Below are 26,331 nucleotides of genomic sequence, written 5' to 3' on the forward strand. Positions count from 1 at the left end.
GGAGATTCAGCATTTGGGGATGTTTTTGTTATAACAGATCCCTATATATTTAGTTTCTCATTTCTTACCAAATATTGCAGTGAGAATTACAACATACAGAAGTAAGTCAGACAGAGAGAGACAAATATCATATGATATCGCTTATATGTGGAATCTAAAAAAAATGAAACAAATGAACTTATTTTCAAAACAGAAACAGACTCACAGACTTAGAAAACAAACTTATGGTTACCAAAGGGAGAAGGTGGGGGAAGGGATAAATTGGGAGTCTGGGACTGACATATATATATATATATATATATATATATATATATATATATATACACACACACATACACATTGCTATATTTAAAATAGATAATTAGGGAAGCTGGCGGTCCAGTGGTTAAGACTCCGCACTTCCAATGCAGGGGATGCAGGTTCGATCCCTGGTTGGGGAACTAAGATCCCCCGTGCTGCATGGTGTGGCCAAAAAAATAAAAATAAAAAATAAAATAGATAACCAACAAGGACCTACTGTATAGCACAGGGAACTCTGCTCAGTATTCTGTAATAACCTAAGTGGGAAGAGAATTTGGAAGAGAATAGCTATATGTGTATGTATAACTGAATCACTTTGCTGTACACCTGAAACTAATACAACATTGTGAATCAACTCGACTCCAATATAAAATAAAAATAATTTAAAAAAAAGAACATACATGTGTCAGGTGGGTCACTGGAATTGGCAATGTGCTGTTGAGGTTAAAAGCACTGGCCCCAAGTCAGATAACCTGAGGTTCCCCAAGAGAATACGAGCTTCTTGAGAACTGGTTCACCATGGATTCCCCAGGTTCTAAAACAGTGCCTGGCAAAAACCAGACCCTTATCATACATTTCCTTTGTGTAGATTAGTTTGCCTCCTCTAACCCATACTAGCCGAATTACACAGCCCCACTGGGGAGGCAGATTACACAGCTGGGGGTACCGTACTTTGCCTGTGGAGCCAGGCAGATTAGGCCTGGGTACCAGGGCTGCCATAGGTCCTGCCATCATGGCTGTAATAGAGGTTGTGTCCACGCCCGGCCCTCCTTCGTGGGGGTTCTGGAAGGGCTCTGGGAGTTTGGAAATGAGTGACAGTGGCTGGGGCTCTTCATGGAGCAAGCAGGCAGACCCGAGCAAACCTGGGGGTGTGCACATCCTGGGCCTAACATGCCCATTTGCATTCACATACAGGGCGTGAATCATCAGCTATACAGTTCTTCTGCCAGCCCAGTCCAGGAAAAATACAACGTTTTCATTCTTTGGTGAGAGGAGTGTTTCTGTACCTGCTGATGATCACCTGATTGCCACTGGCCAGACACCAATATTATTCCAAAGACACAAAATATTTTTTCTTCAACTAACATAGCTTCCCAGCATGATGTGGAGTGAGCATTTGGAGTATAATGAGTAAAGGGATCCCATCCTAGCCACGTGCCTTGGGCAATATCAGACTTCTCTAAGCTTCAATTCCCTATGTGCCGAATGGGGAAAAGGATGGTCACCAGGTAGTTGTGAAGATTACGTTTCTGGATACAAAACACAGGTCCTCCCCTGACTTCTCCAACTTAAGAATGAACCCAGTAATCTGTGCTCTCCCCGCCCCACCAGACTCTTGAGTCACTCCCTAACCTTCATCTCATTGGTTCGTGCAGTGTGTCATTCATGTGAGATATTTGTGCATGATTCACTGAGCACCTGCTATGGTAAGATATTGCAGTGGAGGCAAAGTGGCACCCAAAGATGGGCGGAGCCAGCGAGGGACTGGCCCTTGGAGCCCCAGCCCATGCCCCAATGTCCTTGGAGGAGATAATATTCCACCAGCCTCATCACAACCCACCACCCACAGCAGACCATAGTATTTTGGTTTTTTCTACAGGTTTTTTGGGCAAAAGCTGTATTCCTTGAGAATCCACTTAAAAATCCTTTTTACGAATAAGGCCTCAAGGATAGTGGCATTCTTTCAAAGTAGTAATCAGTGGCGGCTCATTAACTCCTCCTGTTTATCTCATACTCTGTTGCATCTTTTTCCTGGTGGCTTCAGGCTGTCCCAGGAAGAGGAAGTCTGCAGAACTGCCCTCCAGGGGCCCACAGAGTGAGATAGAGTTGCCTTTCCTATTTACTCTTAACACTTCTTAATTTTTAGCGCTATGGGTAAAATCTTCTTATTCTTTCCCCTGAAGAAGAAAAGGGTAATATTTTTCACTTTGTTTTGCAAAAATGTGTTGGTACGACTTAGCTTCTAATTACAGCTTCACCATCATGATATCATAATGGTTGCTTCAAAGACCATGAAATAATAGATTTTGAGGAGTATAACACATTTGATATACAGGAGTACATCTGTAATTACTGTATACATTCTAATTACAATGCTTCTTACCTAGGTATTCTTGCTCAAGGGAAAAAAAAAAAAACTGCTTCTATTTTCAGTTAACCTATTTATACTCTGAGGCCTAAACCTGCCTAGTGAAACATGGACTCTGGCATCGATGTCCTTTCTAGTAGCCCTACAAAGGTGACCTGAGTGTACAAACTGGCAACACAATGTGATTGCCTTAAATTATATAAAAATTTTATACACGATCTCAAATGTTAGAATCATTTTTTTAAACTGAAGTATATTTGATTTACAACATTGTGTTAGATTCTGGTGTACAGCCAAGTGATTCAGTTATACATATATATATTCTTTTTCATTATAGCTTATGAAAGGTATTATGTATAGCTTATACAGGATATTGAATATAGTTCCCTGTGCTATATGGTAAGTCTTTGTTGTTTATCTGTTTTATATACAGTGGACTGTATCTGCTAATCCCAACCTCCTAATTTATCCCCCCTTTCCCCTTTGGTAACCACAAGTCTGTTCTCTGTGTCTGTGAGTCTATTTCTGTTTTGTAAATAAGTTCATTTGTATCAGATTTTAGATTCCACAAATAAGTGATAACATATGATATTTATCTTTCTCTGTCTGACTTACTTCACTTAGTATGATAATCTCTAAGTCTATCCATGTTGCTGTAAATGGCAGTATTTCATCAAATGTTAGAATCTTAACCCTGTGATTCTCTAGCAAACAAATACCCCACCCATCTAAGGAAGTGGGCTAATTTTTACCTTTCTGCTTAGCTCACTTCTCTAGGGTGTGAGGGTGGAGAAAAAACTCACGGGAGTCAAAATAAGCTCACGATAGTCTGTTTCCATCTAATTAGAATTAATTCACTGATCTCATTGGCTAATTTTTCAGAAAATACAAGGTAAAAATCATGTCATTTTTGAAGTGGCTTCTGAATTTGTTTGCCTCATGAAAAGTATAGAACTTACTCAAAAAACTCCAGTCGAAACTGTCAACATCCTTACTCCGTAATGTTTCTGACACCTTGAGTACTATTTGAACATGTGGGGCTGACGAATTATAAGTAGAGATAAAATATTTAGAGTCATTATTTTGTTTCATGTCTTGAAAAAACAGAAATGGTGGGAAGGACACAGAAGAAGGAGTCAGAAGAACAAAAGGATAATCTTGGCTCTGCCATTTCCTAGTCTCTCAAGCAAATCACTTAACCATTCTGAACTGCAGTGTCTTTATTTAACAAAATACAGATGATGTGTTTTCTCAGTGGTATGGTTTAGCAATTCTGAAAAAAAAAATTGTGTATTCTTGGCATGAGCAAGTAGGTCAGTATATTGAGGATAAGGGGAGTCAGGTTTTTCATTGTAAGAAAAGGGGGTTACAAACAGGAAAAGGGAGAAACAAGAAGGAACCCTGGAATGTTGGGTTAGTACTGGAGGTATCAGGATGAATTCATTTTAGGAGAGCAAGAGTGACAACGAGAGAACAAAAGAGAGAGAGAGGAAAACAATCAGAAAAAGAAAAGGAGGCAGAGGAGGAGAGGAAAGGGGGAGAAGGGAGGGAGGAAGGAGGAACGAAGGAAGGAAGGAAGCTAGGTAAGGCTGATTCTAGCATTGAGTAGGAAAAGAACAAGATTCCAGATGTGCCTGGAATAACTTCATGTGCCCCAGGAACCAGGCAAACTGAAGTCCCTGAGAATCTGCAATAATCTTGGAAAGGGATTGGACCATGTGGGTTGGGTGGCTTGAAATACTTATATCTGAATCTCAAAAGACCAGGTTCCAATCTGAACTAAACATAGGGAGGCCAAATTAAGGCATTCTAATGATATTATTTCCCTTAGATTTCCCAGATCTGATGGGACCAAGACATTTGGGTCTTCCTCTACGTTATCCCAATTATCATGAAGTATGATGTAAAGCAAAAGGAAAAAGGATTTGATTATACCACTTTCTATGTTGCAGATAATTCTCACTTGGAACCCAGTGGAGCTACCTTGATTCTTAATTTCCATTGCATCTACTCGCCAAACAATTTTAAGATTCAGTGATGGCTTCTCACTACTCTTAGAAGAACAGTCAGACCCCTTACCATAGTCTGTAAAGCCCTGTACAATGTGGTTCCAGCCTTGGCACTCAGACCCAGCCCCATATGCCTTGGCCACTCCACACTACACTGACGTGTCCTTAGGTTAAGCTTTGTCCTCCCTCAGGGCCTTTGCTTATGCTGTTCCCTCTGCTTGGGATGCTCTTCTCTACCCTCTTTGTTGAGCTAACTCCTATTCTTCCTTGTAATATCAGCTTAAAGTTCGTTTCCTAAAAGATGCCCTCCCTATCCTACTAGTCTAGGTTTCCTAGTCTTCTCCTTTTACATATTTAACAAAATTGACATTTAAATATTTGTTTTTACAATTATTTGTTTTATTTCTGACTCCACACAAGATTTATAAGCTTTATAAGATCAGGGATAAAACAGTGCCTTGCTAATGGTAGGGGCTCAATACTTGTGGAAGGAAAGAAAGTCAAGAGAGAAATAATTCATTGTGTTTGTGCCATAATGTTACTTCTGGAAAATGTTAAAATTTCTAGGAAGGTTTGTTTGTTATATTATTTCACTTTTAAAATAATTATTATTCTATATTAAAATCATTACAAATGGAAATATTTAAAATTAGTATGTGGTACATATATACAATGGAATATCACTTGGCCATAAAAGAGAATGAAATAATGCCATTTGCAGCAACATGAATGGACCTAGAGATTATCATACTAAGTGAAGTAAGTCAGGAAGGGAAAGACACATATGATATGATATCACTCATATGTGGAATTTAATTTTTTTAAAATGATATAAATGAACTTATTTACAAAACAGAAACAGACTCACAGATTTTGAATTTAGGATTACCAAAGGGGAAATGTGGTGGGGAGGGATAAATTAGGAGCTTGGTATAAACATACACACACTACTATATATAAAATAGATAACCAACAGGGACGTACTGTGTAGCACAGGGAACTCTACTCAATATTCTGTAATAACTTATATGGGAAAAGAATCTGAAAAAGAACAGATACATGTATATGTATAACTGAATCACTTAGCTATACACCTGAAACTAACACAAAATTGTTAATCAACTATACTCCAATAAAATTTAAAAATAAATAAAATAAAATTAGTATTTCACCCATAATTTTAGTTTATCTGTTGCTTTCTTTACAATCATGAACTCTAGTTTTACAGGCACACAAAGTATTGTGCTGGTAAATGTTTAGCAACTGGCACTTTAAGTGTGGGTCTAACGTGAACATTGATTAATATTTTCATTTACATTAATGCTTAAGACAAAAGAGTGATAATGTAAGATCTTCCCTCATTTGTCAGTGAGAAGAGCACATTTTTTGCTAAGTTTTCAAATACTGGCAAAATATTGCCTCAGTTTTTAATTCCACTTACAATGTAAGGACAACAGATTGGACACATTTCAAGTTTAATAACATTAACATATTCTCTACCACTTTCTTAAGTCTAGACAATCAGCATGACAAAAATAACCAACCCTGATTTGTAGCATTTGCCAGTCTCCATGGTGTAAATGCTGCCGTCATGGCCAATTTCAAACCATCCATGAGGTACCAAATAACACATGTGCAGTAGTGGCCAGCACTACTATACAGATATCTGTTTAATTTTTCATAATGACCGTGTTTAACAACTGGCTTGCAAAATCCCTGAAAATGTAGCAGTTGGTTCTCAAAATCCTATGATAGGGCTTCCCTGGTGGCGCAGTGGTTGAGAGTCCGCCTGCCGATGCAGGGAACACGGTTCGTGCCCCGGTTCCGGGAGGGTCCCGCAAGCTGCGGAGCGGCTGGGCCGTGTGAGCCGTGGCCGCTTAGCGTGCGCGTTCGAAGCCTGTGCTCCGCAACGGGAGAGGCCACAACAGTGAGAGGCCCGCATACAGCAAAAAAATAAAAAAAAAAAAAAACACCCTACAATGCAAGTCAGCTCCAGCACATCACTGTGTATCCATCCGCACATGTACATACACAGTGTGTGCATATAATTTTACTGTAGACACAATTTGTGTTCTATTTTTTCCATTTGGTTTTATTTCATTTTTCCATTATTAAATTTAGTAGTCCACTCATTGGTATACCAGAAATATATTTAAACCTACCTCTTTTGTTAGGAGCTTAGGTGATCTGTGGTTTTAAATTATAATCTATATTAAATATATGTGTACATTGTAATTTTTTCCTCTGTAGAAATATGTACCTGAAAACACTTTGAGGAATGGGAGTATGGATAAAAATATTTTTATGACTTTTGCTCTTGTAATGATCTAGAAAGATCCACATTTTATTTAGTTGTTATTTCCACATACAGAAATGTTCCCATGGCCCCAAAGTTTAGAGGGAAATTTATAATCCAGTAGCATTGTAGGACCACATTGATCACTGACATCAAACTTACCCTAAGTAATAATGGTTATACTGGTAAACAAGTGCTAATGTTTTTATTTGTTCAGGGGAAAGAGACAGTGCATTAATATTCTGGGGGGGTGTGGAGAAGTCCACATGGGGATCATGACCAGTTTCACTGCAGTCATTGTCACATGACCTACATTAGCTAAATGGCACCGCCAACCCAATGTATAAATGTCTTCTCTTCCCTGAGATTGATTCTTCTGGGTTATGACACTTCTCTAGTTCCTGTAAGAAACTAGCTCCAATCCTGCCCCACACCGCAGACTTCACATAACACGGCAACTTCAATATACCCAGGCTGTTGTTGGCTTGGCTTTGAACCACTTGTCACCACCCTTCCCTCAGAATACACTCTGTCCTCGTCCCCCTGCTTGCTGTCTGACTGAATCGCACTTTTCCTCACTTTCAGCCTTTCCTGTTGCCTGGAAATGTCTTGCTGGTTCAGATCATAGGGCATACCAGACCCAGTTTGGTTTCTCTTGTGCTTACACCGCACTGGAGGAACTTGCATAAAAACCACTTGTGACTGATGGAGCGTTAGGACTCTCCATTACAGAGTCTCTCTTCCTCTCCCGCTCTTTCTTACGGTGCAAACATGCATGTGTTCAGCTAACAAATATTTATCTCAGATGCAGCTGGGATAGTGTGAAAATAAGATAGACAAGCTTGATGCTGTAATGGAGCTAACATTCCAATGTGGAGAAAAACAACTAACAAGCAAATGCATAAATACCCAAAACTTTCGGATAGGGTCATGACTATTAAAAAAAGAAAAGAAAAAGAAAAAGAAAAAGCATGTAGAGCAAAAGAGGACCAGGTGGGTGGGTGGGGCACAATATCAGATGAGTTGGTAAGGGGTCTCTGAGGCAGTGGCACTTGAATGCCTGAATGGCTAATGGGGCCAACCAGATGACGCCTGAAGGGAATAATACTACAGATGGAGGGAACAGCAAATGCAAGAGATCTAAAACAAAAATGAGCCTGATGTGTTGAAGGAGAAGAGGCCCAGTGTGGCTAAAGTGTAGCTAGAGAGGGAGAGGGTAGTATGAACTGGGGTCATAGATGTAGGCAGAGTCCACAACACAAAGAGCCTTATAGGCCATTTGATTTGATTCTTAGTAAAAGTGGAAGCTATTTAAGGATTTGGGGTTGGCTTATATTTTAAAGTGGGATGAGGGAGTTTGGGAGCAGGTAAGTCAGTTCTGTGGCTAGTTCTGCAGTCCAGGTGAGAAATGATGCTGGTTCTGAACTTTGCACTGTGGGAGCAGCTGTGGAGCTGGAGGGAAGTGGACAGGCTTGGAATATGTTTAGAAGTGGTGCTAACAACCCTCTACTTATGAACTGAATGTGTGGGTGCAAAAGAAGGCGCGGAATCAAGGAATAGCAGTATTTGGGTCTGAGCAACTCTGTGTAGATGGTTATTCATTTACACAGTGGGGGAAATCTGAGTAGCAGTCGTTTTTTTTGTTGTTTGTTTGTTTGTTGATTTAGAAATCAGGAGTGTCATGCTGGACATTGCCGAATATGAGATGCAAAGTGTTGATGTGGAGTAGACACAGATCAGCATAAGTGTGGAACTCAGAGGAGAGGTCAGGGCTGAGGATATAATTTTAGGAGCCATCAGAATAGAGACGATATTTAAAGCTGGGGATTGTATACACTGCCTTGGAGGGAGTGTGTCATCAAAGAAGAGGGCAGGGGAGAAGGAACCAGCAAAGAAGATTGAGAAGAAGTAGCCACTGAGGGAGTGGGGACACCAGGAGGAGTTAGTGGGTGGTGGAGAGCAAGAGGAGAAGGTGGTAAATGGTGTCGCATGCTGATTAGAAGTAAAAGAATGTCAAGCTGGGAACGTTTCACGAGCTCTGGCAATTTGGAAGTTGGGGACTTTGACAAGAAGAGTTTCAGGGGGGTGGAGGTGGGAGAATACTGATGGGAGGACAGTGAGAGGAGCATGAATATAAACTACTTTTATTTGGGGGGACAAATTTTGCTGTGGAGGCGTGGCAGAGATACTACTTGCCTTCTTCACACCTATCTTCCCCTTTTACTTTAGAAGCAAAGCCTCTTTACCTTGTCTTTGCTGCCTGGAACAAAGGCTTCATTTTCCAGCCTCCCTTGTAGTTGAAGACTGAAATGTGGTCCTAGGACTAGGTTCTTGACATAGTATTTCTAGGCAAGCTTCTTTTTTTTTTTTTTGAAAAGTTAAAAATTCCTTAATTTTTTATTCCTGGTACTGCTACCAAAATTTACAGGGCAATATACCTGATATAATGAAAAGAAAAAGAGAAAGGCAAAGCTACAACAGATAAAAGAGCTCAGGAATGTACATATAATTGACACTACATTGCATTCATCAATAGCTGCACTTTTTGCAAACTGTGGCTATGAACAGTTGTCCTGAACAAGAAGGGTTTCCTGTTTAAGCTGCAGTAACTTTTCTGACTAAGGATCATCGTTCCTTCTGCGGCAGAGTTTTGCAGTTCCTCTAATGCATTTGGGACGACTGTCTCAAAGTAACCTGCAGCTTTCCTGACAACTCCTTGCTCTCTCTCCTGCTAAGAACTGTAGCCCTTTTCTTTGGAGTTTCTAGAAACTTCTGCTGCCCTATCCACCACTTCCACCACCAGATCCATAGCCACCACCATAGGGACTTCCCGAGCTTCTTCCACCAAAACTGCCCCCCTTCATGGGTCCATAATTTGACTGCTGTTGTCCACTATAATTTCCAAAATCATTATAGCTCCCACCACCACCATAGTTACCTTCAAAAGTTCCTCCTTCATTGTAACCATCATATCCTCCACTACCACCACCATATCCACCACCTTGGTTCCCATATTCTGGCCCATCACCACCATAGCCTCCTTTACTACTGCCATAGCTACCACCATCGCCTCCAAATCCATCATATCCACCATCACCTCCTCCATGACTACCTCTGCTGCCACCACCTCTACCACCATAGCCTCCTCTTCCACCAAAGTTTCCACCACAGCCAGTTACCTCCACTGCCTCCAAAGTTTCCTCCATGACCCACAAAGCTGCCGGATCCACCTCCACGACCTCTTTGTGATCCAGCAGATTGTATTTCTTGTTTAGAAAGGGCCTTTTTCATGTCACAATTATGCCCATTAAGAGTGTGGTATTTTTGAACAACAATCTTATCAACTGTATCATGATCATCAAAAGTTACAAAAGCAAATCCTCTCTTTTTTCCACTCTGCCTGTATTCCATAACTTCTATGGTTTCAATCTTGCCATACTTTTCAAAGTAGTCTCTCAAATTATATTCTTCTGTATCTTCTTTAATACCCCCAACAAAAATTTTCTTCACTGTTAGATGGGCACCAGGCTTTACGGAATCCTCTCTAGAAACAGCTCTCTTTGGTTCCACTACACGCCCATCAACCTTGTGTGGTCGAGCACACATTGTTGCATCCTCCTCTTCAACACAAGCGTAAGTCACAACACCAAAGCCCCTGGAACGTTTTGTTTGGGGGGGTCTCTCATCACCACACAATCTGTAAGTGTGCCCCATTTCTCAAAATGTTCTCTTAAGCTATCATCTGTAGTTTCAAAGCTCAGACCACCAAGAAACAGTTTTCTCAACTGTTCTGCTTCCTCTGGATCAAGGACCTCCTCCCCCCGCGGCAGCGGCGATGGCCAGAGTCGGGCTGGGGGCGACTGGGTGGTGGTTTTACCTCCATTTTGAGACCGGACTCGCCTAGGCAAGCTTCCTAAAAGGAAGCAATTCAGCTGGGAGGAACACCACTTTCACGTTTTTCCTGCTGCCTGGAATGTGGGGTGTGATGACTTTACCTCAAGAGCAGCCATCCTGAGCCATGAGGTAATTTAGAGCACAACATCCAAATCCAATGCAGTGGAAAAAGTGGTAGAAGGAGTCTGATCTCTGATGACTCAATGGATTGCCTGTTTTTGCACATCTTTAGTGTGAGAGAAGAAACACTTGCATGTCTTCCCCTCTTACGTTAACCAAATCTATTCCTGATTAATACAGAATCAAAGCAAAGAAATGGGTTGTGGGTTGGAGATAGGCATGAGGTCAATAGATGTTTTGTTTGTTTGTTTTTAAGTCGAATGATTCACTGGGTAGGAATTAGATACTCTGATCTATTCTTTGGAAAAATTCCACAGTTATTCAAGATATCTGTTATAAAAGTTTTTGTTTCTGGATTTAGATTTAGTGTATCAGTCAGGGTTCTTGTGTCCAAGCTATAGAAACTGACTCTGGCTGGTTTAAGCAGAAAAGGAAATGCCCGAAGGCAATCAGTGCCTAACTGAATTGTGGATGGCTGGGAAGTCAGGCTTGGACAATAGGTAGAAAGAGGCAGGCAGGACACAGGACCACAGATGCAGTCATATCATGGAATCGGTCTGTCAGAGACACCATAGCCATTGCTGATGAACTCCAGATGCCCCTTCTGCCCACACCACTCCTGGAGGCTGAATGCTATTGCCAAATAGATTCTCTGCCACCATCCCCTCCTTCTTTGTGTCATAAGTGCCTTCTTCAAAATCTGTGATGGAGTAACTGATTGACCTAACTTATGTACCCTTCTAACTGCCAGGGAAGCTGGGAAAGAAACATTCTGGCTTTTTTAGACTTCCAGAGTGAGAGGTGCCTCCCACAAAAAGTCATATAGGGGTTCAGATGCCAGGTGAACAAAGAAACAATTAAAAAGACCAGCATGGGGGCTTCCCTGGTGGCGCAGTGGTTGAGAGTCCGCCTGCCGATGCAGGGGACGCGGGTTCATGCCCCGGTCCGGGAAGATCCCATATGCCGTGGAGCGGCTGGGCCCGTGAGCCATGGCCGCTGAGCCTGCGCGTCCGGAGCCTATGCTCCGCAACGGGAGAGGCCACGGCAGTAAGAGGCCCACGTACTGCAAAAAAAACCCCAAACAAACAAACAAACAAAAAAAAAAGACCAGCATGGGAATGTGAATTGGTTCAGCCACTGTGGAGAACAGTATGGAGGTTCCTTAAAAAACTACAAATAGAACTACCATATGACCCAGCAATCCCACTACTGGGCATATACCCTGAGAAAACCATAATTCAAAAAGAGTCATGTACCAAAATGTTCATTGCAGCTCTATTTACAATAGCCCAGAGATGGAAACAACCTAAGCGTCCATCATCGGATGAATGGATAAAGAAGATGTGGCACATATATACAATGGAATATTACTCAGCCATAAAAAGAAACGAAATTAAGCTATTTGTAATGAGGTGGATAGACCTAGAGTCTGTCATACAGAGTGAAGTAAGTCAGAAAGAAAAAGACAAATACCGTATGCTAACACATATATATGGAACTTAAGAAGAAAAAAAAATGTCATGAAGAACCTAGGGGTAAGACAGGAATAAAGACACAGACCTACTGGAGAACGAACTTGAGGATGGGGAGGGGGAAGGGTGAGCTGTGACAGGGCGAGAGAGAGTCATGGACATATACACACTAACAAACGTAAGGTAGATCGCTAGTGGGAAGCAGCCGCATGGCACAGGGATATCGGCTCCGGTGCTTTGTGACCGCCTGGAGGGGTAGGATAGGGAGGGTGGGAGGGAGGGAGACGCAAGAGGGAAGAGATAGGGGAACATATGTATATGTATAACTGATTCACTTTGTTATAAAGCAGAAACTAAAACACCATTGTAAAGCAATTATACCCCAATAAAGATGTTAAAAAAAATACCAGCAAATATCTACTACGTTTAGTTTCTTAAGTATTATAATAAATAATATTTAGTATTCATTTAAAAAGCTGACAGGTGGGCTTCCCTGGTGGCGCAGTGGTTGGGAGTCCGCCTGCCGATGCAGGGGACACGGGTTCGTGCCCCGGTCCGGGAGGATCCCACGTGCCGCGGAGCGGCTGGGCCCGTGAGCCATGGCCACTGAGCCTGCGCGTCCGGAGCCTGTGCTCCGCAATGGGAGAGGCCACAGCAGTGAGAGGCTCGCGAGCCGCAGGAAAAAAAAAAAAAAAAAAAAGTTGACAGGTAAGCGACAGATACCATGGTAATTTCAATGTGGATTTTTAGGTCTATTTGGATTATGTAGTGGTGTGGGCAGAAGGGGGTATCCAGAAAGATAAGTATTTAAAACTGCAATAAATTACTAAAATATACAGAAAAAAATGAAAGGTACATTTGAATGGTAAAATCAGCTTCTGTGTCAGAGGCCTATTGTTAAGATAAGGTAAGAAAATGTAAATGTAAATGTCAAATAAAAATATTTTGTACGAGTATACCTGTGCATGTCTTTTGAGTTCAGGGTTATGTCTACAGCATGGAAGGACAATTGGCAAATTCATCCATTATTTTTGTAAATTTTCTAGCATTAGCAATTTACCATTTATTTAGTACTTACTCTGTGTTTGGCATTGTGTGAGGTACACACATTTTCTTATTCTCACGACAACCCTTCAAGTCATCCCCCCTCTATGGCTACAAAAATTTAGGTGCAGAGAAGCCAAGTCACTTGCTAAAGGTCATGCAGCTGGCGAATGACATAAATAGGATTTTAATTCAGGTTTAATGAATGAAACGTGGGTACAATTTAGCAAAGGAGTGCAGTAGGGCACCTAAGGAGCGCCAAAGCCTTATCCAGGTTAATTCACTTCAATAATCATCCCAGTTTATACATTAATTAGGAGACTCTAGATGTGAGCTAGAGTTCCACATGATTTAGGTAAACGTCCATATGATTTAGTATCTTAGATGGCATATGATGATCAGCAGCAAATATGACCTGACAGTTTGTCCTTATCTATTGAAATATCTTCAGCTTTATGTTGGTAGATGTGACAATTTCCATGTACGTCAAGCTGGAGATTCATAAAAAGTGGATTTGGCCCAAATTACCTAGATGCATGTTTATGCTCATTAGATTTACCCACTTACCTTGTTAGTGGGTCAAACAATTAGTAGAATAAATAATCAAGTTTCTAGTTTAATTAGAATACTGTCCAAACATATTGAGGGAGAAATTGACCAGAAATTCATCATATTTAAATGCATATTGAGTGGACATGTTGACCTCTCATTTTGCATATATATATCTGATTATAGATATTATATAAGATTTATTTTCAGAATTTTATTGTCTTATAGTAGAACCTGATAATACGAATCATCATACTGGATAGCGTTACCTTCATGAATTAAATTAAAAAAATTTCTACTAAAGGAAATAAAAAGGACAGAAATACATTAATTCCTGTTCCATAATGACACAAGAGGGAAGGCTTACTGTTGGATAAATTGAAAAGGAAATGGTCTTTGGAGAGATAAAAATGGAATTTGTTACCTTTTAAGAGGATGTAGGTTTTGGGGTTTTTTTTCCTCTCTGCCTCTGATTTAATGCTCTTATTCAATTGTGACAGTGAAATCTATTGAAAGTGACTTTTCCCTTTCTTGCCAGTGGAGAGGAGGTGCAGGTTACTAAGCCTCTGAGGGGGCTCCCTGCATCTTGAGCTGGAGACAGGGCTTTAGTGGGTTTATGGAGACGCTGAAATCATATACAAAATGTTGAATTTAGGAATGTGTGAGTGTTTTTGTGGGAAGAGGTTCCTCCCTCTGAGGAACCTCCCTCAATTTCCACCACTGACTCAGAGAGGGGTGTGGCCCCTAAAGGGTAACCAACACTGCTGCTGAGTGGGGATCCTGTTGCCTGAACACCAAAGCAGACACTTTTGCTCTAAGTCAAAAGGGTTGCTTGAGAGTAGGTGCAGAAATGGCATCAGGATGGTATTACTTGTGATCATAAATAATAAACACATTGTTTTCAAGCATTTTGATACAAAAAAATGCATTTAAAGAGAACTTTACAGTTATTAGGTCACTTTTATCTGTATTTATTCAATTAAAAACCACAGTAATCCTGTGCTAAGGCTAGATAATTAAAATTATCTTCATTTCACAGCCAAGCAAATAAAAATACAGAGGGAACAAAACCAATGACTTGTTCTAGAGATTGGAAGACTCACAGAGGTGAGCACGCTTCCCATAGTATTTGGATCAGAAGTGGGTATCTGACTCAAACTGGGTCAGTCAGAAGTCCTTGTAAGAGAGGTTGGAAGGGTGACCAAAAATCAAATTGTTTGCCCAGCAGGGCTCTGGGGTGTTGGTCTTCTGCCTATCGTAAATAGCTAATCAGGAGGAGGAGGGCTAGGGGTGAAGGGAGAAGGGGCAGGGGAGGTGGGAGAAGTGTTTTGGAGTCCAGATTCAGGCTCTTGATCTGCCCCAGATCCCCGAGACAGACTTGCATCTGTGACAGAGTTTGGAGCAGAAGTTGCATAGACTAGAGAAGACACTTGTCATTTTTATTGGAAAATAATGCTTGAAAATGAAGTAAAGAACTCATTGAACATAACTCTGGTAGAAGTCGGGCTTTGCAAGAATCATGTGTTTGCAAGAATCATGAAATAGCAAGCAAAAAATAATTTAAAGGAATCCCAATCTTGGGTCTCTTGGGGACAATTTACAACCCATAAGAACATCTTTTAAAAAGCCACTTTCAACCTGATTCCTAGCTCCTCAGGCCTATTTTGAAACGACTCACAATGACAAATTAAAAACTCCCACTTACACTTCAACATGTGTGGATTTATGTCTCATTGTTTTCACTCCCCCCACCCCCTCTTGTTCTTTCCTCTCCTTATCTTTATTACCCATCACAAAAACTTGGAAACTTGGGAGGTGTAGGGAGGAAATTGAAGTTTTGAGAGAAACTGGTAATATTTACATGTTAAGAGATATCACTCATGCTACATATGTTTATAATAAACTTCTGGTTTTTGCCTAAACTGATATGAGCTGTTTTCTATTATTTCTAACAAAGAGTTCTAAGTAATATATTCATGGAGATGGTGGCAGAATTGAGGCGAGAACTTGGGTCTTTTGATTTAAAATTCCTTGTTCTTTTTGCACACCGTGGGTCTGTCTGCATAGTCTTCTACTGCCAGAGAATTGAGGATTCCTTAATCCTCTGAGTACTTTTAAAACAGTTTTGGATTTCTTATTAGTCTGTGAACTCCATGAGGGTAGGTATTGTGTCTGTCTTGTTCACTTCTGTATTTTCAATGCCTAACACATTGTTGATGTGTGAAAAATTGTTGGTGCTCAAAAAATTATTGAAAGAATGAATGAAGCCTCCATCTTTATTTTGTTTTTCAAAATTGTAATCTTATTTACATTTGTGGAGTATCTTGACAGAAAATTGTAGTAGATGAATATGAACTGTATAAATACAATTGCTATTAAAGCTGCCTTTCAGGATAAAATATTAAATTTCTGATAATTCTTCATTATTGTTTCTGTTTTTTTCCCCTTTGTGGTTTATATCTCAAGGGAAACTTTTCTAATTAACTGTGATTTCTGTTGAAAGCTCTTTACTCAAAGAGGGCAGTCGGTCTTATCTTCAAGTTAAGACTTCTGGTTACATGTTAACACGAAGGGGAGTGGAAGCTAATTTTGCTAATCAGAAACAGCTATAGTTACATAGCTCAGGCCCCAAATTATGGTATGGACAATGGGGAAAAAGATTGATGAAACAATATTTCAAGCTATGTTTTCTACACATATTGCAATGAATTGCATTATGATGAATACAAATCATAATAGACTTGGTTGAAAGCCCAATAAGTGTGTTGTGTCATAGTGACAATTGCATTGGGCTGTGAAAAATCTTCCTTGAGATTTGAAAAATCCTTGACTTCTTGCTCTTATAGCCTAATAACATTTGTAGCAGAAGCAACTTAACCTTAATATCTACTTTATTCTTCTAAGAAATACCTTTCTGACCCATACCCGCAAAGGAACTGAATTTCTTCTCCCAGGAATTCAGGACTTCCTGCCTCTCTCCCTACCACTCTTTAGATCTTGGATTCAGAAGGAGGTAGGCATAATATTCCAGGGGCATGAAGGTAGGCACGGTATCCTTCTTGATCTCTCAGACTGGGTTGAGTTGTTCAGTATGGAGCAGAGAGTGGTCTGGACTGAAAGATCAGGTTCAAAACTTACCTCTGGGACTTCCTAGCTTTGTGACCTCCAGCAAGTAAATTACTTTTTCTGATAATAAATTTCCTCAACTGTAAAACAGGAGTAATGATACCTTTACAGGTTTATTGCTAAATGAGGTGATACGTTAAATACCCGGTACATGTTGACCTCCAAAAAGGAGTGCTTTCTCCTTTTCCTCCCCGATAACTCTCCTTCACTCAATTTTGTGCCTCCATGAAGAAAAGCCTGTGACTTTCACTAAGCCTTCTGAGGTTTTTCTCTGAAAAGATACCTTCCTTTGACTCTTGGGAAGACTTGCAGAGACTGCAGAGGCTCACCTCTCCCCTGCATCTGTGTCTCTGGGGCACTGGGGCTCTACAGCCTGGTGAGCTTGCAGGGAAAACATCATGTTCAGAACTCTCCAATGACCTTGCTCACTCAAGCCCTTGAGTACCAGGTTACAGGCAAATGGTCAGCCACGTTGATACCTATTCTACTTTTCTTGTATAAGGAGCTGATAAAGTAGCATAGGATCATGGATTACAACAGGCGATGATTGAGTGAAAAGGTCATCTTTTAAATATTTAATAATAATTTAGACTTGCATGTTAAGATAATTTTCCCAAACTAGGATAAATTTTTAATAGAAAGTGGGTATTAGAGCAAGGCAAATTTTACATCATGCCAAAAAGCTTCATTTAGATCATTTTCACACACAAGTAAATTATATTATTGATAGCTATGGCTTATTATACCTGCTAAGATATAAGCAAAAAGTTTAACCTCTTAATGGAATGGAGTCACTAATTCCCTCAGATTCCATGATTCTTTATAAAAGGGGAGAATTGACTTTTGACTTCTGCAGTATATATTTTCTGCAAGTTAATCTCCTTTCTACCTTGGGTAGCATGGCCAAACATCTCGGTTTGCCCAGGACAGTCTTGTCTGGAGACTTTTGCTGTGGTTTAATTATTAATATACTCCCCCCTCCCCACCACACACACCAAATGTGGTTTGAACAATGCAATGTTATGAGTACGTTAACCTTGAAGAATTACATTTGATATTTTTCCTTTGGAATTTCAGAAGTAAACTTGAAATTTCAGTTTTACCTTTAGAACAGGAGTTCTATGGATAGAAATCAGAATTTGAGGGGTCTGTGAACTTGGATAGAAAAAAAGTATGCTTCTATTACATCTAACTCTAATTGCCCTTCAATTATGAATGCAGGTGACAAACTACAGCAGTGCAAGGTACTCCTGTGACTTTGTTACCAAGAAAAACCACAGCTATTTTCATATCACATTATAGCTATTACAAATTTACAAAATATCACTCACATTCATTGTTACTCCTGAATTAGAAAGATCACATGAGATCATAATCTTCATGTTTACAGATACTGTGCAATGTTGCTGGCCAGCTACTGGTCAACTCTATACTTTCACCAAACATCAAATCATGTAGTTCTACAGTGATATCCCAGACATTTATGCTGCTTTACAGGATTACTCATCTACGATTGTTTGTTGATCAATATGAGGAATTAGTTCTTAAATTTTTGCAAAACTAGACAGTTAATTTATTTATTTTTATTTATTTATTTTTCTGCGGTACGCGGGCCTCTCACTGTTCCGGCCTCTGCGAAGCACAGGCTCCGGACGCTCACGCCCAGCGGCCACGGCCCACGGGCCACGGGCCCAGCCGCTCCGCGGCATATGGGATCCTCCCGGACCAGGGCACAAACCCGCGTCCCCTGCATCGGCAGGCAGACTCTCAACCACTGCGCCACCAGGGAAGCCCTAGACAGTTTAAATAAGAATTCTTAACTCTCTGCAAGGCAGCAAAGCCTTTTGAATACAGCACATAAGTTCTATTGTCACCTTAATGGATACTCTTGGAAATCTCCTTGCTAACTGTCAGTCAGTGCTGGAGTGGATGAAGATGAGATACAAAATTCTGTCAATTTCTTTGAAAAGAGAAATTTGCAAACATCTGGAAACATTTCAGAAAGTTTTACCAGTTATTTTATCTTGATGGCATCAAAGTTGAACCATGGACTATTATTCTTTTTTCTTTTTGATATAAAGTATATTGAGAGGATGAGCTAGCCAAAGGGGAATTCATTAGTTTTAGGTTAAAAAAACACAAAACAAAACAAACAAAAAAACAAAATCCAGTTCGAGTTTAATTCAAAAAACCTTGGAGAATTCAGGGGTTCCTTGACAGAAACTATTCTTATCTTGTAAAGTAGCTTAAAAAGCTTTAATCCATTTACAAGGATTTACATTTACAAATCAGCATTTTCAACACCTGTAACAAATAATAACTAAAACAATTGACATCAGTTGTTTATCCAACATGACATGCCTATAGCTTTTTCAAAGAGCTCTCCAGAGTTTAATGTTCTTATTCAATCTAGCAACAGCAGACTTCCCACTGGTTAAGTCTTTGAAGGTAAATTTATTTTTAATTTGTTTATATTTTAATGTATTTTTAAATTTAACACAATAATAAAAAACACATAGCATTGTATTACACATTTGTCTTTCAAAGCTATTTTGACAGCCATGTTTCAGTGTAATTGGTTTCTCTTGTAATCCTGTGTATTTTATTTTTTGCATTAAAAAACATTTTTCTGAAAGGGATCCCTGGCTTGATCAAATTGTCTCTATATTGCCAACAGGGTCCATGACACACATAAAAGGTTAAGAACTTTGGCTTTGGGGAATTCCCTGGTTAGAACGTGGCGCTTTCATTGCCGAGGGTACGGGTTCGATCCCTGGTCGGGGAATTAAGATCCAGCAAGCCAAAAAAAAAAAAAAAAATAGCGTCAGTTCCTGTTGTCTATGGCTTGACAATTCCTGAGCGGAAAAATGGGATTCCTTGTCCAGGCCCACAATCACGGACCATTAAGATTCCCTGGCCTTGTTCCTAAGCAGAGTCCACAGGATTCTAATAAATAGCTTAATTTAAAACAAAACAAAACAAAAAACACACAGAACACTGGCTTTGGAGCTTCATCTCAAGGTAGAAACTTCCAGGAGGCATAACAGGCGTAGTTTCATTTATTCACTGCACAGAATTGTAAGGTCTTGGATATGGCTGGAAAGGACTTTGAATGGAACACTTTCTGTACAGACTCATGTATGCATTACATCAGCAAATGGTTAGAAATGAAAAGTACCACAGAGAAATACAGGTAAAGTTCTAAGGATGGTCAGAAGAAAGATCATTATCAGAAATAGCAGGGAACACATGGAAGAAGTGGTACTCCTGCTGGTGGGTGGGATGGGTAAAATCTGAATATTACAAGTGGGAATATTCATGCTAAGTTCATCCATAGGCCATCCAGACCACAGACCTCAGAGCCACCCTTGATTTCTCTTTCTCCTCATCCCTGCCTCTGTGATCAAGTCTTGTCACTTAGGTCTCCATCCTATTTCTTACACCCATTCCTCCTATTTATCCCCTGGGTTATTGCCTGGCTTCAGGCTTATTACCAGAACTACTGGAATAGCCTACTACCTGGACCTCCATCTCCTTTCTCAAATCCTTTCCACACAGGTTATCCTAACTGCAATGACAATAATAGATTATTTATTTGCATCAGATGTTAAAGAAATGTTCAAATTTTAGTATTATATATATGACGTAAGCCCCACATTAAAATGGGGATTATTCATATACAACATGTATGTTAAAACTGAAGAGGATGCACTGGAGCAGTAGTTATCAATCTTGGCAACACATATAATAATCACCTACAGAGCTATTAAAAGGTCCTAATCCAGGAGCCTCCCTCCCAGGGTTCTGATGTAACTCCCAAGCAGACAGAGCTCCTGAACTGCCATCTCTGTTTCTGTTTACCTCTCTAGTTTTGACATTTATCTGCTCCACCTTATACCCTAACAAACTGCTGGTGTTCCTCAAATTCCCATGATGTCCTACTTGCGATACACTTTTCCTCCTGGTCTAGACATTTTTTTAAAGTCTCAGCTCACCTTTCCTAGGGAGAATTTTCAGTCTTCTCCAGGTAAACGGGTCCACTCTCTCCTTTTTGCCCCTCCTCGGATCTGTATGTCTTTGTATCATAGCAACGATATAATTTTGCATGTGTTCCTCTCTTCCCCTCACTACCAAGGGCATTGGAAAGGAAGCCATCTCCCTCGTGTCATTTTCACAAACATATTTCCAATGATTTTAAAACCTTGCTTGCACAGCTACTACTATATAGAAATATCACACTTAAGATGGAATAAAATTTAGGTTTTTTCTATATTTGCTTCTGTAGTACCTTATTTATCAACCCCCTTTTATATTAGTGTAAGTAATAAGATCCTGTTTTTCTGTGACAGACATATATGTAATAAAACATGCATGAGAACTCAATTGGGAATTTTGAGAAATGTATCCCTCTCATTAATTATTTTAAAATCCCTCTGGAATCATTACAAACACGGCATGATAAAGTTTCTCTCAAAGTAAAATTAAGCCCAGATGCCAATCTTTTATTTTCCTTGGGAGTTTCGCATCAACATAAACCAGAAAAGCGGCAGCTGCTGCTTTTACAAGTGGTAGAATCCCCTGGCATATGGGACTGGCCCAGCTTTGGACCCTCTGGAGGCTGTGGGAGTAGTACATTCTGAGCGTGCATTTGCAATTCTGGGCAAAATATGCAAAAGGGCTTCTCAGGAAGAAGTCTATATTTGCATACTCAAATTAGATCCATACAAACATGAATGCCTCCAAACCGGTTTCCATGTCAAATCAACACCCTCTGGCAACACTGATCTATCTTGAATAATAACCTCTAACTTGAAAATTGAACCTTAAATTTTATGTTATTTCTCCTATTTCTTCGTGATTTGCAAGTCATTAATCACAGTCTGGAAAAAGTCAAGTTGTCACTGATTCTCTTACATACCCTTAAGGATACAGACCCCTCAAATAATTAAACGTAGGGGAAATATTTTTATTGCTTTTTGTTTGTTTGTTTTTCTTTTTGTTTCTTGCGGTACGCGGGCCTCTCACTGTTGTGGCCTCTCCCGTTGCGGAGCACAGGCTCCGGACGCGCAGGCTCAGCGGCCATGGCTCACGGGCCCAGCCCCTCCGCAGCATGTGGGATCTTCCCGGACCAGGGCACGAACCCGTGTCCCCTGCATCGGCAGGCGGACTCTCAACCACTGCGCCACCCGCGAAGCCCTTTATTTCTATTCTTAACATCTTTATTGGAGTATAATTGCTTTACAATGGTGTGTTAGTTTCTGTTGTAAAACAAAGTGAGTCAGCTATACGTATACATATATCCCCATACCCCTCCCTCTCGCATATGCCTCCCACCCTCCCTATCCCACCCCTCACAAAGCATCGAGGTGATCTCCCTATGCTATGCGGCTGCTTCCCACTAGCTATCTATTTTACATTTGGTAGTATATAAGTACATGCCACTCTCTCACTTCGTCCCAGCTTACTCTTCCCCCTCCCCATGTCCTCAAGTCCATTCTCTATGCCTGCATTTTTATTCCTGTCCTGCCCCTAGGTTCTCCAGAATCTTGTTTTTTTTTTTAGATTCCATATATATATATATATATATATATGTTACCATAGGGTATTTGTTTTTCTCTTTCTGACTTACTTCACTTTGTATAACAGACTCTACGTCCATCCACCTCACTAAAACTAACTCAATTTCATTTTTTTATGGCTGAGTAATATCCCACTGTATACATGTGCCACACCTTCTTTATCCATTGATCTGTCGATGGACACTTAGGTTGTTTCCATGTCCAGTCTACTATATATAGTGCTGCAATGAACATTGTGGTACACAATTCTTTCTGAATTATGGTTTTCTCAGGGTATATGCCCAGCAGTGGGATTGCTGGGTCATATGGTGGTTCTATTTTTACTTTTTTAAGGAACCTCCATACTGTTCTCCATAGTGGCTGTATCAATTTACATTCCCACCAACAGTGCAAGAAGGTTCCCTTTTCTCCACACCTTCTCCAGCATTTATTGTTTGGAGATATTTTGATGATGGCCATTCTGACTGGTGTGAGGTGATACCTCATTGTAGTTTTGATTTGCATTTCTCTAATGATTAGTGATGTTGAGCATTCTTTCATGTGTTTGTTGGCAGTCTGTATATTTTCTCTGGAGAAATGTCTATTTAGGTCTTCTGCCCATTTTTGGATTGGGTTGTTTGTTTTTTTGTTATTGAGCTGCATGAGCTGCTTCTAAATTTTGGAGATTAATCCTTTGTTAGCTGCTTCATTTGCAAATATTTACTCCCATTCTGAGGGTTGTCTTTTCATCTTGTTTATGGTTTCCTTTACTGTGCAAAAGCTTTTAAGTTTCATTAGGTCCCATTTGTTTATTTTATATTTTTAACATCTTTATTGGAGTATAATTGCTTTACAATGGTGTGTCCATTTGTTTATTTTTGTTTTAATTTCCATTTCTCTAAGATGTGGGTCAAGAAGGATCTTGCTGTGATTTATGTCATAGAGTGGTCTGCCTATGTTTTCCTCTAAGAGTTTTACAGCCTTACATTTAGGTCTTTAATCCATTTTGAGTTTATTTTTGTATATGGTGTTAGGGAGTGTTCTAATTTCATTCTTTTACATATAGCTGTCCAGTTTTCCCAGCACCACTTATTGAAGAGGCTGTCTTTACTCCATTGTATATTCTTGCCTCCTTTATCAAAGATAAGGTGACCATATGTGCGTGGGTTTATCTCTGGGCTTTCTATCCTGTTCCATTGATCTATATTTCTGTTTCTGTGCCCATACCATAATGTCTTGATTACTGTACCTTTGAAGTATAGTGTGAAGTCAGGAAGACCGATTCCTCCAGCTCCGTTTTTCTTTCTCAAGATTGCTTTGGCTATTTGGGGTCTTTTGTGTTCCCATACAAACTGTGAAATTTTTTGTTTTAGTTCTGTGAAAAATGCCATTGGTAGTATGATAGGGATTGCATTGAATCTGTAGATTGTTTTGGGTAGTGTAGTCATTTACACAATGTTGATTGTTCTAATCCAAGAACATGGTATATCTCTCCATCTGTTTGTATCATCTTTAATTTCTTTCATCAGTGTCTTATAGTTTTCTGCATACAGGTCTTTTGACTCCTTAGGTAGGTTTATTCCTAGGCATTTTATTCTTTTGTTGTAATGTTCAATGGGAGTGTTTCCTTAATTTCTCTTTCAGATGGTTCATCATTAGTGTATAGTAATGCAAGGGATTTCTGTGCATTAATTTTGTATCCTGCTACTTTACCAAATTCATTGATTAGCTCTAGTAGTTTTCTGGTAGCATCTTTAGGATTCTCTATGTATAATATCATGTCATCTGCTAACAGTGACAGTTTTACTTGTTTTCTGATTTGGATTCCTTTTATTTCTTTTCCTTCTCTGATTGCTGTGGCTAAAACTTCCAAAACTATGTTGAAGAATAGTGGTGAGAATGGGCAACCTTGTCTTATTCCTGATCTTAGTGGAAATGCTTTCAGTTTTTCACCATTGAGTACAATGTTGGCTGTTGGTTTGTCATATATGGCCTTTATTATGTTGAGGAAAGTTCCCTCTATGCCTACATTCTGGAGGGTTTTTATCAGCAATGGGTGTTGAATTTTGTCAAAAGCTTTCTCTGCATCTATTGAGACAATCATATGGTTTTTATCCTTCAATTTGTTAATATGGTGTATCACATTGAATGATTTATGTATATTGAAGAATCCTTGCATTCCTGGGATAAACCCCACTTGATCATGGTGTATGATCCTCAAAAGTGCTGTTGGATTCTGTTTGCTAGTATTTTGTTGAGGATGTTTGCATCTATGCTCATCAGTGGTATTGGCCTGTAGTTTACTTTCTTTGTGACATCTTCGTCTGGTTTTGGTATCAGGGTGATGGTGGCCTCACAGAATGAGTTTGGAGTGGTCCTCCTTCTGCTATATTTTGGAAGAGTTTGACAAGGAGAGGTGTTAGCTCTTCTCTAAATGTTTCATAGAATTCATCTGTGAAGCCATCTTGTCCAGGGCTTTTGTTTGTTGGAAGATTTTTAATGACAGTCAATTTCAGTGCTTGTGATTGGTCTGTTTATATTTTCTATTTCTTCCTGGTTCTATCTCAGAAGATTGTGCTTTTCTAAGAATTTGTCCATTTCTTCCAGGTTGTCCATTGTATTGGCATATAGTTGCTTGTAGTAATCTCTCATGATCTTTTGTATTTCTGCAGGGTCAGTTGTTACTTCTTTTTCATTTCTAATTCTATTGATTTGAGTCTTCTCCCTTTTTTTCTGAGTCTGCCTAATGGTGTATCAATTTTGTTTATCTTCTCAAAGAACCAGCTTTTAGTTGTATTGATATTTGCTATTGTTTCATTCATTTTTTTCATTTATTTCTGATCTGATCTTTATGATTTCTTTTTTTGTGTGTGTGATACACGGGGCTCTCACTGCTGTGGCCTCTCCTGTTGCGGAGCACAGGTTCCGGACGTGCAGGCTCAGCGGCCATGGCTCACGGGCCCAGCCGCTCCGCAGCATGTGGGATCTTCCCGGACTGGGGCATGAACCCATGTTCCCTCAGCAGCAGGCAGACTCCCAACCACTGCACCACCAGGGAAGACCTATGATTTCTTTCCTTCTGCTAACTTTGGGGTTTTTTTGCTCTTGTTTCTCTAATTGCTTTAGTGTAAGGTTAGGTTTTTTATTCGAGATGTTTCCTGTTTCTTAAGGTAGGATTGTATTGCTATAAACTTCCCTCTTAGAACTGCTTTTGCTGCATCCCAAAGGTTTTGGGTCATTGTGTTTTCATTGTCATTTGTTTCTAGGCATTTTTTGATTTCCTCTTTGATTTCTTCAGTGATCTCTTGGTTATTAAGTAGTGTATTGTTTAGCTTCCATGTGTTTGTTTTTACAGATTTTTTTCCTGAAATTGACATCTAGTCTCATAGCATTGTGATCGGAAAAGATCCTTGATACAATTTCAATTTCTGTAAATTTACCAAGGCTTGATTTGTGACCCAAGATATGATCTATCCTGGAGAATCTTCTTGAGCATTTGAGAAGAAAGTGTATTCTGTTGTTTTTGGATGGAATGTCCTATAAATATCAATTCAGTCCATCTTGTTTAATGTATCATTTAAAGCTTTTGTTTCCTTATTTATTTTCACTTTGATTGATCTGTCCATTGGTGAAAGTGGGGTATTAAAGTCCCCTACTATGATTGTGTTACTGTTGATTTCCCCTTTTATGGCTGTTAGCATTTACCTTATGTATTGAGGTGCTCCTATATTGGCTGCATAAATATTTACAATTGTTATATCTTCTTCTTGGACAGATCCTTTGATCATTATGTAGTGTACTTCTTTGTCTCTTGTAAGAGTCTTTATTTTAAAGTCTATTTTGTCTGATGTGAGAATTGCTATTCCAGCTTTCT

At 39.8% G+C, this 26,331-nt stretch overlaps 1 protein-coding gene and 1 pseudogene across 1 annotated transcript in view; both read right to left on the reverse strand.

Annotated features, from left to right (window-relative positions):
* Nucleotides 1-26,331, reverse strand: part of DCLK2 (doublecortin like kinase 2) — a 277,071-nt gene that overhangs the window by 172,151 nt on the left and 78,589 nt on the right. The window lies entirely within an intron of this gene.
* On the reverse strand, nucleotides 9,294-10,577 carry LOC115864519 (heterogeneous nuclear ribonucleoprotein A3-like; annotated as a pseudogene).

Source organism: Globicephala melas, chromosome 5, assembly GCF_963455315.2.
Source record: "Globicephala melas chromosome 5, mGloMel1.2, whole genome shotgun sequence".
Taxonomy (NCBI): Eukaryota; Metazoa; Chordata; class Mammalia; order Artiodactyla; family Delphinidae; genus Globicephala; species Globicephala melas.